The 13,121-nt window shown below is 32.4% G+C and overlaps 1 long non-coding RNA gene across 1 annotated transcript in view; it reads left to right on the forward strand.

The window, feature by feature from the left end:
* The window catches only part of LOC149906882 (uncharacterized), a 291,557-nt gene extending 278,899 nt beyond the window's left edge, over positions 1-12,658 (forward strand). Inside the window, exon 2 of the long non-coding RNA XR_016456951.1 lies at positions 11,438-12,658. This is a non-coding gene — a long non-coding RNA (uncharacterized LOC149906882). The remainder of the gene's footprint in view (positions 1-11,437) is intronic.
* Positions 12,659-13,121: the final 463 nt, after the last annotated feature.

The following is a 13,121-nucleotide window of genomic DNA, read 5'->3' on the forward strand; positions in this document are numbered from 1 at the left end:
CATTATTTAGTAATAGAACACGGAGGATAAAAGTTTGAGAAACTTAATTAGGATGAGGAGGGAAGACCGGACTAAAAAAACGCAATAAAAAAAAACTTCTTTGTCAAATTTTTTGAGGAATTTCCTGACTCAATCATTGATGCTCAATGTATGGACGTAAGTCCGGATGTTTTCCTAATGTTAACATTATTATTAAACGCATAGAAGTGAAGATACTACATAGTCCGATCTTCGGCCGAACTGTTATTTTCTTCACTATGGTAAGTCGAAAAAAGTCTGCTTTTTAGGCTCTAAATTTGCTTAGATAGATAGCATCTACGCAAACCAAAAAATTAGGGGTTAAACAATATTTTTTTGTCATCAATTTACAGTTGACCGCAACAGAAAAACGACATCGAATCATGAGAAATAAAATAAAAAATACAGTACGTATAAAATTTTCGGCATATGCGTCCGATCTTAGGCGACCCAACCTTATAATACCTACTGTATTATGTAACGCGCGAAGCGGAGCGCTCACGATTGCGCTCCAATGAAAAAAGATTTAGTACATTTCCTAATACGAAATCCAATAGGAGTGAAAGAGAGGGTTTTGCCAGAGCCCTGCGCGTGAAACAAAAGATTTTCTATGGAAACGTAGCAAAATTCGGAGCGCCGCACCCGCAAACGTTGCCGGTTCGTTTTTACCGCCAGGCAGGACAGCGATTGCGCGCGAGGTTGCCAGTTACCACTTCTATAATATAAACAAACACTCGAGTCAACTTCAATGCACGCGCGCGATTCATGCAATTTTCTAATTAAAATTATAAAATACGTGTTGAAATAGCCTGTAGTTATCAGTATTACTTGTGAGTGTTAAAATGAACAATAATTATAATGTGGCGTTCATTAAAAAGTGTGATAAAACGTTACAAATTCGGCTTGAATGTAAAGCTAATGGACCGCCACGGCCTGAACTTGATCTTACGCGAAAATGTACGACAAAAACGAAAACATATACGCGTGTGTTTAAATCTGAACAATATGTGAAAACACCGTGGTTGTGTGGTTGTGATGAAAGCAACAAACTATTTTGTTTTCCGTGTCTTTTATTTAAAGCGGGCGCGGCCGGCGGAGGTGAGAGTGCTTGGACTGAAACGGGCGTTGACGACTTAGCTCATCTTTCAATCAAGATGAAAAAACATTCACAATCTCGGTACCATTTGTTGAATGAACTGCAATTGGCGTCTATCGGTCTTGTCGCTTTAGGTTATAGATATTTTTGCACACCAAAAAGAAAGACGTATCACGTATGCATTTTCTTTATAGTTAAGTAATTTTTTTGATAAATTGTACTGCTTTACACCATGTATTTTCAGTGTTTTATTTCAAGTGAACACCGATAAAATTTTGTCACGAGCCGCCTCTGCTCCTATTCTAAAGTTTAGGAATAAACAAAACAAAAATTGTGTGAGCAAAAACAAAGCAATACAAACAAGGCTTTATTTTCATACTGATATCTACAGCTTAACAAAACATTGCCAAAAGTATTAGGGAAAAGTGCTAATCAAATAACAGACGCGTCATTTTTACACGCTCCTCAATGTTGGTAATGAAGGGAAAGTAAAAGTGCATTCTCATTGAGTGGTAATAACCGTTAGCATTGAGTTCATGATCCGTGACGGGCCCATTAATAGTTAACATATGGGGTAGGATGGATTAGGGTGCATCTTGAGAGGACGAGTATGTATGGGCTGATGGAATGGGTACAAATGTATGGTGTTAAAGTTAGTAACAATACTGATGTAGGAGCTATTGTAGTGGTATGCTGGATTGTGTGGTATGGCTGTTTTGGAGACAATCGACTCTGATATGACATGCAGATATTAGATGTAGTGTTAAGTGTTACTTAAGAGGAAAATTACCCTATTATGATGTAAACTCACAATTATAGTAGGTACTTATTTTACTTTTAAAGTGATGTAGCTGGAGCTTATCTTTAAATAAATAAATAAATAAATAAATAAATAAATATTATAAGGACATTATTACACAAATCGACCTAGTCCCACAGTAAGCTCAATTAAGGCTTGTGATGTGGGTACTAGGCGACGATAAATATAATATTTAATAAATACATATATAGATAATAACACCCAGACCCAAGAACAAATAATTGAGTTCATCACACAAATATTTGCCCTGACCGGGGATCGAACCCGGGACCGTCGGCTCAGTAGGCAGTTACTTTACCACTGCGCCAACCGCGTCGTCGCGTCATCTTTGTATGTATATTGTATACAATTAAAAATCGATCAAAATTTGATTTCACGATTCGTAATTTTAGGAATAGTTAACCACTTGGGCTTTGTTTGGATGGTATATTATGAATATTTCTCTCGACATTTGAGCTTCAAACGAATAACAACGCTGTTTCTTACTTCAATCCATTAAAATAAACAAGACATACATAAAATTTTTCAACAATATAAACTTTTTTCCTATTACCATTAAATTTACAATAATGAACTTTACGCCAATTACAATAAGATTCTTATTTCCAGGGCAAAGCAAGACGAGATGCATCCTTAGAAGAACTGCGAGCACACATCCACAAATACTACATACCTCTCGGAAGACAGTTTATGGTGCTGTTTCCTGAAGGAGGTTTCTTGCATAAGAGGAGAGAAATTAGCCAAAGGTTTGTGTGAATAGGTTTATATATTATACGCTACAATAGGTATATCACGCAGAAATCTGCGTTTTTCTCAAGCGTATAATAAACCTACTAGTTTTTACTTGATTTAAATAAAATAGGCAATTTATGTAAGAATTAAATTGATCTACTGTAGAATAATCTTGGACGAATTAAAATTTTCATATTCACTGAGTATGTTATATAGGTGAATTCACATAATATACCTACTTATCACTTTTATATACCTACTTAGATACTACTGAAATACTGCTATAAAACACTGACTAATATAAAATTGAAGTAGGTATTCGGTTCTGAAGTTTTAAGATACAATATTAAACACTCCACAAAATACATTCAGCCGACTTTTAAATAAATCCTCTTTTTTCCTGATACACTGAATCGACCATTTTAAATCCAGCATGAAATATAGTAGTTCAATTGTTTCACAGTACAATGTCAATACATGGAATGTTTAACATAGAGATACAAAAATAAATACTAAAAACACCCCCAGCCAATTATTCGTGTTTTGTTTCTAACGAGGCAGGCAAGTAAGCCCACTTGTATTTGTTTTGAGTGCACTTCAAAAGATGTTTTGTTTCATTTTGTGAGGGCCAATTTTTTATAATGCTATTTATTAATGTCCATGATAATGGTATTGTTTTTCTGTCGTTATAAGTATGAGGATTTTAAATTAAACGTGGATTCTTAAAATTTGTTTTGAGGCACTTTGATTTGTTAATTTCAAAGTTCAAGAAAATTCCTCAGACTTTTTATTTAAGATACCTACTTCATTATATTTGAGACTAGCTTCCGCCCACGACTTTGTACGTGCATCCCCGTTTTACCCCGTTCCCGCAAGAATTTTGGAAATCCTTTCTTAGCGGATGCCTACGGCCTAACATCTACCTGCATGCCAAATTTCAGCCCGATACGTCCAGTGGCTTGGGCTGTGCGTTGATAGATCACTATATCAGTCACCATTGAGTTTTTTTATATAATACTAGCGGCCCGCCCCGGCCTCGCCCGTGGTACATATGAAAAATAGATGTTGGCCGATTCTCAGACTTACCCGATATGCACAGAAAATTTCATGAGAATCGGTCCACCCGTTTCGGAGGAGTATGCAGACTAACATTGTGACACGAGAATTTTATATATAAGAAGATATAGATGAGCTAATGTAAAATCCATGTTAATGACAATAATACCGTCAAATGTGGCTACTTGACCTTTACTTGGCAACTTGACCACACCTTCCGTTTAACAACAAAATATCAAATTTTGTAGAATTGAAAGCAAATTGACCTAACGTATCGATGTTGGTAGGTTTTTAAAATATTAATTGGTAACATATTTTAATTTTAAAGCGGTAACGCTGTTGGTTCTCGCAATATAACGTTTCGAAGTGTGACTGTGACTAAGGATCTTTTGCCGGTGTCAGTATTATTATGTTTGTAGAGCTTAAACTGCACATCTCAGGTGAGTACAGTTTTGATATGTTGTGTAATAAACCCTAGAGATTGATTTTACAGTGGGAACTATCCAATTTTAGGCTCATCTGTCGAAATATTTGCTTGGGCATTGATGCCTCAGGTTAGGTCAAGTTGCCATTGACCGCTGCGTGGCAACTTGACCGACGCCTAGGGTTGACACAAAAAATAACGTGACTGCATTTTTTCCTTTTTTTTATCTGTTTCGAGTTTTGCATAGTAAAATCAATAAATTTGCTGCAAATTTCGGACAATCCAGATACTTATACTCTCTTTGATGACAACGATTTAGCATATTTCTAATGAAAAATAAATGTTTCCTTACCTATTAATAAATACCTATAGGTATTAAGTAATATACATATACATATGTATTAAATTTAGTTTAATAAATAAATAGTTCATTAAAATTTGTGTCTTGTTTGTGACAACCCTATCCGACATGTAATGCGTTGTATGAAATCATTACAAATCCCGTGGCAACTTGACCAGGTAGCCAGAGCCTAACAGTTTATTGTAAAGCTTCGGGCTGCAATTTTTAAAAAGTCGAAGACTTAAAAAGTAATAGCAACTTAGCCTAAAACAAGAATGTTAAGCATCTACCTATGAAAACTGATGTGCAAGGTCAAGATACCACATCAGTGTCAACTTGACCTGTATTACGTTTATTTGTAAATAATGTCAGATTCAATATATTTTAAAGAAATACCTAGTAAAAGTGAATGATGAAATCATCCATGACATGAACAAATCATAAAATGTTAATAAAAGTTTAACATAAATAAGTTAGCTAAGAAAAAGTAAAAAAATGTGGTCAAGTAGCCACATTTGACCGGTATATCAATAAGTGGAAATAATACGCAGATAAATAACAAAATCGAATTAAAAATTGATTTTGCATTGACATTGACAAAAATAATTAGTTAAGTGATTACGTAAATGGGATGAGAGATGAAGATAAATTGTCACCTCATTTCTTTAAGGGTGGGGTGTAGGGTGTAAGGTTATGACCTAATTCTTAAATGCTTAAGTTCATACAGAAATAATGGGTCTGGATAAAAATAAATGTAGGTTCTAACGTGATAATGTGGTATGTATATAAAATTGAGGTGTTCATAATTATAAAATAACTAATTTTAATGCAGAAGAAAGTTCAATGAAGAAGTTGAAATGAAAAATATGGCAATTTTAGTTAATCCTGTGTAATCTTTGAAACGGCTGAACCGATTCTAACTGAGATTTCATTGAAAGGTAGCTAGGTAGGTATTAAATAATAGAAGGTAAATTTAATTTGAAAAATATTTAGACTTCTAGCAAACAATGTTATTCTCATCTTATATGGGCTTCACCTAGAGAATATTATTCGTTAGATATTTTAAATAATGCTTACATATTTTATTTTCATATCTATTTTTGTAACAGATTTGCCGAGAAGAACAATTTGCCCAAACTCGAGTATGTCACGTTGCCCCGCGCGGGGGCAATGAAGGTCATCATGGAAGAAGTGGGGCCCCACAGAGAACAACCCAGCACGTCTAAAAGTGAGGATAAGAAAGGTAAGGTTTAAAGAAAAAAATGCTAGTTATTAAGATCTACAGATAATCATAAGGTTATCAAATTCATTTAAAAATCATCAGAAAAACGATTGCACAAAATAAATTGGAATAAACAAACATATACATATACACGTACGACTGTATCTCGGATAATTTCCCTCTACTAATATATTATTAGAAATACAGGTGTAAACTGAAAACTTCAAGTAATAAATCATAATCTAAAAATTCGTTTTATATAGCAGTATAAAGACTGCCAATTGTTCAAAAGTTTTCTTAGCTTAACATTTTCATAGCCACTTTCCTAGTAATATTAGCTACCCTTAAGAAGTCACCATTAGAATATTATTTTCCGCAGACAACAACTTCAACCAGAACAGCATCAAGGTCTCCAAGACGAGTGACAGCATCGAGTGGATCCTGGACGTCACCATCGCGTACCCGGAGAGAGTACCCCTCCATCTCACTGACGTGGTGTGCGGTATCCGGGGAGCTTGCACCACGCATATACACTATAGACTGTATCCTAGTTCTGAGGTAAGTTCTGGAAAAAGGGTAGAAGTTTCAAGGATATTTTTAGAGCTTAAATCAACCATCGCGTACCCGGTGAGAGTACCCCTCCATCTCACTGACGTGGTGCGTGGCATCCGGGGAGCTTGCACCACGCATATACACTATAGATTGTATCCCAGTTCTGAGGTAAGTTCTAGAAAAATTGTGCTTGGACGTTCTTAGATTAAATTTTCTTCACTAGCTGCGCCCCGCGGTTTCACCCGCGTGGCTCTGCTCCTGTTGGTATTAGCGTGATAATATATAGCCTATAACCTTCCTCGATAAACGGGCTATCCAACACCGAAATAATTTTTCAAATCGGACAAATCAAACAAACAAACTCTTCAGCTTTATAATATTAAGTACAGATTAGTATAGATTTGGAATAACGGTTTAACAGGAAACAAAATTATAATTAGGTGTCCAAGTTATAATGGTATGCAAGCAGTCTACTTAATATTGGGTTTTTATCCAGTTTACAAGATAGTATCATATTATGTTGCACATTTTTATGCTATTTAGTAGGTATTTATCATTGACGGTACTGCTGATAGTCTAACTAAGTATAATATATTACCAGTCATTACAAACTGTCTTATTAAATAAACTGTCTGTTATGATTTCAAGTTACCTTCTCTCGCAATACGTGGATGAAAACGTAGCCATCGAATAACTGTTTTTCCGTTTACCCCAGGTACCTTCAGACCCTGAAGGCATGACCAACTGGCTCTACGATCGTTTCATAGAGAAGGACAAAATGCTAGAAGAGTTCTACCGCACTGGCCAATTCCCAGCCAAGGGAAGCACGCCTCTAGTCACCAGGCCTGTTAGACAAGACAACGTACGCTATCTGATCCTGCATTTATTCTTCCTAGCGTCCACCTTCATACAGTACAAAATTTGGTGCGCCCTTCTGACGTGCTTATGGTAATACACATGAAAGAAATTTCCAGAACGCTTTGACGATCTCTAAACTGAGACGCCATGAACCAAATTTGTAATAGATAAGGAATTTTGTAATGTCTACACGGTATTGAGTTTATTTCTAGCGTGATATTCACTAACCAATTTCAATTACTAGCGAAGTAATGGATCTTCAACTTCGACGACTACCAATTGCTTCAGGGTTCAACTGTCACGCAGAACAATAAACTTAATATCGTGTCGGCACAAGTTTATAGCTGTGAAGTTACTGCGAATCGTAGATGTAGCAGTGTGCAAAGAGGTTATATTTTTTGTTTACGACCTAGAATATTATGTGAGGCTAACTTCACAGTCATAAAATGAAGGCATGTGGTAAAGAGAAATTGCAATTGTGAACCAAATTGTTAAATGATAAAATTGGAGAGTCCTCTAATAGATTAAGATATATTATGGCAGCTAAATGAAAATAGATAACTAAATGTTTTACACTTTTCACGTCACAATATGATGTAATTTTGTAATTTGGACAATAGTTTGATTGTATTAGGATAATTCAGGCTTGACGCAGCGATAACCGCAATGCATTTTTAATACGGTAATTCGATTTGAAATGTCTGTATAACTGCAGGATTTTCACCCCTTTTTAAATATTTTATTACTCCTCAAGTATTCCAGAACTTTATAAGGATATTTATTGGCTGGTTTACATTTAATCAATTATGAGAAGTGATTAATACTTTCCTCGCATCGCCTGAAAGGAAATCCATCATTTTGGACAGGTTTTTATAATTATTGCTTGTTACCAATGAATGACGATCTAAAGACAACCTTATTGGTTATACAGACGTTTCAAATTCCTTTAGCGCTGCGTCAAGTGTGAGTCCTCCATATCCTACGCTAGGTCGAAAATTATCACTTTTATACTAGAAGTTTCTTACTCACTTAGTGGTAACCTGTTTACGAGTACATGTTGGCTAATCACTGTAAGTACATTGCGTGTTATGTTTACGTTCTCTCCTTTAGTTGTGTTGTTACCTATTCGTAGTATGAACGATGAGAAACTTTAGAATAGGCTCTTTAGTTGCGGTCTGATTATATGTTTGTCAATTGCTTGGTGTTTCCTATATTGATTAAATTTGTTATTCAGAGTTTGCACCATATTTATCTCCTGTAATAGATCTAAAAGTGGTGGCAAAAAGGAGAAATATAGAAAATAAGCCATTCATATTTTGAAAAATATATCAACTTATATTGGAAATCTGGGTTTATTACCTTTCCGACTTCGAGATGCCATATTTAATTTCGTATCAAGCTGTTTGATTTCAATTAAATGGGAATAATTATAAACAGTTATAAGTTTCTCTTCATCAGGCCGCAAATAATGTAAATACATTTCAGTAATACCGTTTCTCGTATTATTTCTACACCCTGTGGTTGAATGGCATCCAAATATGTCTAGTGAGAACTACGGTGTGGTATTCGATTCGTGCTGTGACAAATAAGTCAATATTTAAGTACTTCTTAGCTTGTAGGACTTGCTTTGCTTTCTGTGTTTTTGTTCGATTATTATATTAGAGGAGAATTGCTTTTTTGAGTCTAGGAATGCTATTTTGAAGGTCTAGTGATTTCGTTTTTGTGAAGATGCTTTTAAAGAAGATATGGTTTGTTAGTAGACATGGAATAATTAGGAAGCATCTGTAAATGTAGTTTCTAGATTGGTTGTATCGGTTGAAATGATTTACGCTATGTTTGTATAGAGCTCCTTTTTATGAGGTGAATAACTAATTAATAATTTGCTATGATGATGAATCATGGTATATCACCATTTCGTCGATCACATTGACTTTTGTGTAAAAACTAAACTGAAAATAATGTTGCGTATAAAATTAATGTATGATTTGATATTCTCCTCAATATAACTAAATACCTCTTTACTTTTTATTGGCCTTTTTCTTTATTGATTAGTTTAATGTGCAATAGAATGAATTTCTAGTATGTTCTACATGTTTGTGAATGTAATTAATTTCCTTACAGTGATAAATAAAATGTATTACTGCAAATGAAGATTATACGTTATGGTTATTTTGTATTCTAAGACGCTGCTATATTACGGTCTTTACCGTCTGTTTGAGTGAAATATGGTTCAGTTTCTTTTTGTATGAACGCCATCTTAATATACTCGTAAAATCCGAATTTTCTCTCGGAGAACTATACAATAATTCACAACGCTTTATCAACAATTTATGGAACAAGAGATAAATCACGTTTTGCTGTTTAATATATCACGTAGGGTTAAGGTAGGAAACTTATACATTTCGTGTGCAAAAGATGATTGTTTTAAATTTTGATTTGTGTCGCTTTGCTTTTAATTAAGGTCTCATTTTCGTATCAATTGGGTGTTTCGTTCTATTTTAAGTAGAAAATACATTTCAATCGCGTTTGTTCGTTATGTCGATTGTTCGTTTTGTTTTTTCTTTTATCATATCGCATACATTTTGTTTTTAAATTTATAGTTAATTTAGGTTTTTAATGGGTAACAATCACCGTTCATTAACATCAAAACTAGATTATTATTACTATGTGTATAACCCGGGCCATTAAATGTTAGAATTAAAGCATCGTTTTTATAATTGCATCCTTTATTGTCACGGGTGGTAAATGACTAAATGTACAGTGTGCAAAAACCGGGTGATCTTTACTAATGCCAAAATATTGTCGCCGTAAGTGCCTAGGCTATATTGGTAAATGGAAAGCTTATAATAATAGGTTTTATTCTTAATACTAAGTTTATCTTTGAAGATATTTTTTTTTTGTCTGTACTTAAACACGTATTACAAAATACAATAGACATATTCTATGATTTCAGCATTATTATAATAATTAACTTTGTGTATTTTTATATATGACAGTGTACGGTTAACTTTTATGTTTGTCTCAAAATAGTTTGTGCTTGAAAGGTTCGTAAATAAAACAAGATTTATAACTTCATTGCTTATTACATTCTTAAATAATTAATATAAAAAGATTGTATCTTGAGTTAAAAGCATGATTTTATGAAAATAAATTTATCCTGAATAATTTTATAAATATAGAAACATATCATATCTCATTAAAACATACATATTATATTAACCAATAAATAATAATTTTATGTGGGTTGGATAAATGTTTAGGACCAAACCTATAAAATCTTATAATTTCGAAAAATGAAACGTTCACGTTTTATTATTAAATTAATGGTTTCATGAGTATGTAGTAATATTTTACCTTTAAATGAAAAAAAAAGGAGAAAAAAAAATAGTTTAAAAGGAACTATTATAATAATGATTTATATAGTATGCTGACTGTACTTCAAATACGAGTTCAACAATATAATTTTCGGCGAAACCAAAGAAAATCTACGTGAAACTAAAATTACCGTAAAAATGACTCGAGCCCCACGATTTTTGTTTTAATGAATAATTTTCTCAACATAAAAAAATCTAAAAGTTTTGAGATAAGTAATTTATAAACATAATTATATCATTCACTACATAATTCCCTAAGTCGTTTATATAAAAATAATAAACTAATATTTGTTTTAATAGAAAACACTAAACTAGCTTCATGCAACGTTATACATTTTTTAAAGCTTTTGTATAAAACCACGTCAACTAATTTTTATATGCAAATAAATATTAAAACCAATAAATACTAGGAAATAGACCGTCAATATGTCCGTCAATTGAATGCTTTATTTTAAAAGTTACTAAATTTATAACACGTTTTGTAAACTACAGTTAATAATTATCACTTATTTGTTGTATAAAATATTAAAATGATACATAAAAATCAACTTAAAAATGCATCCTAGCTTCGTTCACATAAGTTCATAAGAAGTAGCATATACCTAGATTAAATACCTAATAAATTACATAAAAATTACTCAATACGGTTTTGATATGTTTGTGATTAATTACATATTGTATTTTCCTTCTTATTTTATTGCATTTAGAGATAATTTAAATAAATAACTGTAAAAGGTTTCAATCTCTTATTGTAAAAACTGTTATGTGGCTGTTAGATAGAAATAATATCGAAGGCAAATTATTATAACAATACGTTGTCTACAAAATATAATTTCTAGACGGTTGTAAATGAATTCAATTTTAGTTGTTAGGTAAAAAATGACCTGAAGGCGTCGACTTTTGTCTGATAGCCTTTTATTTTGTTTATAAAATTAATAACAACAGGAATTTAGTACTTTAGTTCAATGTGAAAAGAAATTTGCCTCTGATATTGAAGTCATTGAAAACATAAGTCGTGACCACGTCCAACCAAGTTCCTTTAATCCAAAAACGTGCCTTTTCTATGAAATTAATTTATATATTCGTTAAATATTTTGTAATTTACTATTTGGATTTTGTGAGTAAATATAAAAAGGGTTAGTTTGTGTATTCTGTATTGTAATTTCTTGATCTATGTTCGTTTATTTCTTTTTATTCGTTACCAGGTAATAAATTTAGCTAGATAAAGAATTTCGAAATCATATCATCATTATTTGTCATCAAAGCATTTTTATTTTCTTTTTTTTCTAAGAATTCTTTTTGTTATTTTCATGGGATTATTTCATTTGTTTTAACGGGTTTAATTTAGGTTAACGTTTTGTTTGAAGTTATGTTTGTTTATTAGTTAATAGACAGCTTGTGAATACTGCGTAATTGGTTGATTTTATTTTCCTTTTTTATTTTTTAAACTAAGTATCGCATGATATGCATTTTAATATAGGAGCCATTTCTCATGTGCACTTTAGTTAGGGAGAGATTTATCGAGTTTAATGTAAAATGCGTTTGCATTATGCCACTCGGAACATACTCTACTTATTTTAAATATTTTCTCGCGTGGAAAGGCATAATGCAAATGGTCCTTAATGTTTCATATCGCCATGTCATTTGAAAATTGGAAAAATCAGGGATAGCAGGGATACGAGTGAGATATTGTAGTTTATAGAATTTTTCATACGTTTGTGAACACAGAAGGATTCCTTTATTTAACTAATTTTATTTCAATTCTTTTCTGTTAAATAGTGTTTAATGACATACTGCCATAATAAGACAGTTGGTAAATTCATTGATGTTTTTTATGTATTTTTTGTAGGCAATTTTTTTTCGTCTTTTTATTAACTCGCAGATTTTGAAGGTCATTAAAATGTGTTAAGCCAATTTCCTGTATGGGTTAATAAACAGACGGATTGAATAAATAGCCTATAGATTCATGAACATTTCTTTTGATTTGTGAATGATAGGTACAAATGAATAAATGTGAAATGAATAAAATTAAACTATGTGAAGCTTACATTAACAACAATAGCTACTCAGAATATTGTTTTAATGTGAGAAAGTGCTTGAAGGCTGTATATAGTTTTGTAAAGAATGCTCCTTGTCTATAAATAAAGCACATTGTGTCACTCTAAATGTTGTTTTTTTTTTTACCCCAAATTAGCATATAATCAGAAAGATACCAAACATAATAATATGAGGAGTATTTTTCTAGATAATAATACAACACCGAACAAACAAAGAAAATCTTTTGAAATACGTATAAATTTTATAATTTTTTTAGGCTTCAAAATATGGATTAAGTCATATTTATGTTTGTTATGTTACAAATACCTACAAATGAAACATCGAAACATAGCTTTTTATTTGTTTTTTTGGTTGTTTGTCTAAAAGAACTGGACCGATTTTTATGTTGTGTTTGTTCCCTGATAAAAAGCTTAAATATAAGGAAGTAACATAGGCTATATTTTATTACATTTTTATTCTCAGCCGTGAGCCGAGAGTCAGCCCGTATCGAGATACACACTACAAAACTTATTTATAATAATATAAATGGAAGGGAATCCAAATATTCAACGCTATTTCCTTTATTTATTAA

The sequence above is a fragment of the Colias eurytheme genome, chromosome 7, assembly GCF_061535395.1.
Source record: "Colias eurytheme isolate Ceu_HAF_F1 chromosome 7, ilColEury1 Martin Lab GWU primary, whole genome shotgun sequence".
NCBI lineage: Eukaryota > Metazoa > Arthropoda > Insecta > Lepidoptera > Pieridae > Colias > Colias eurytheme.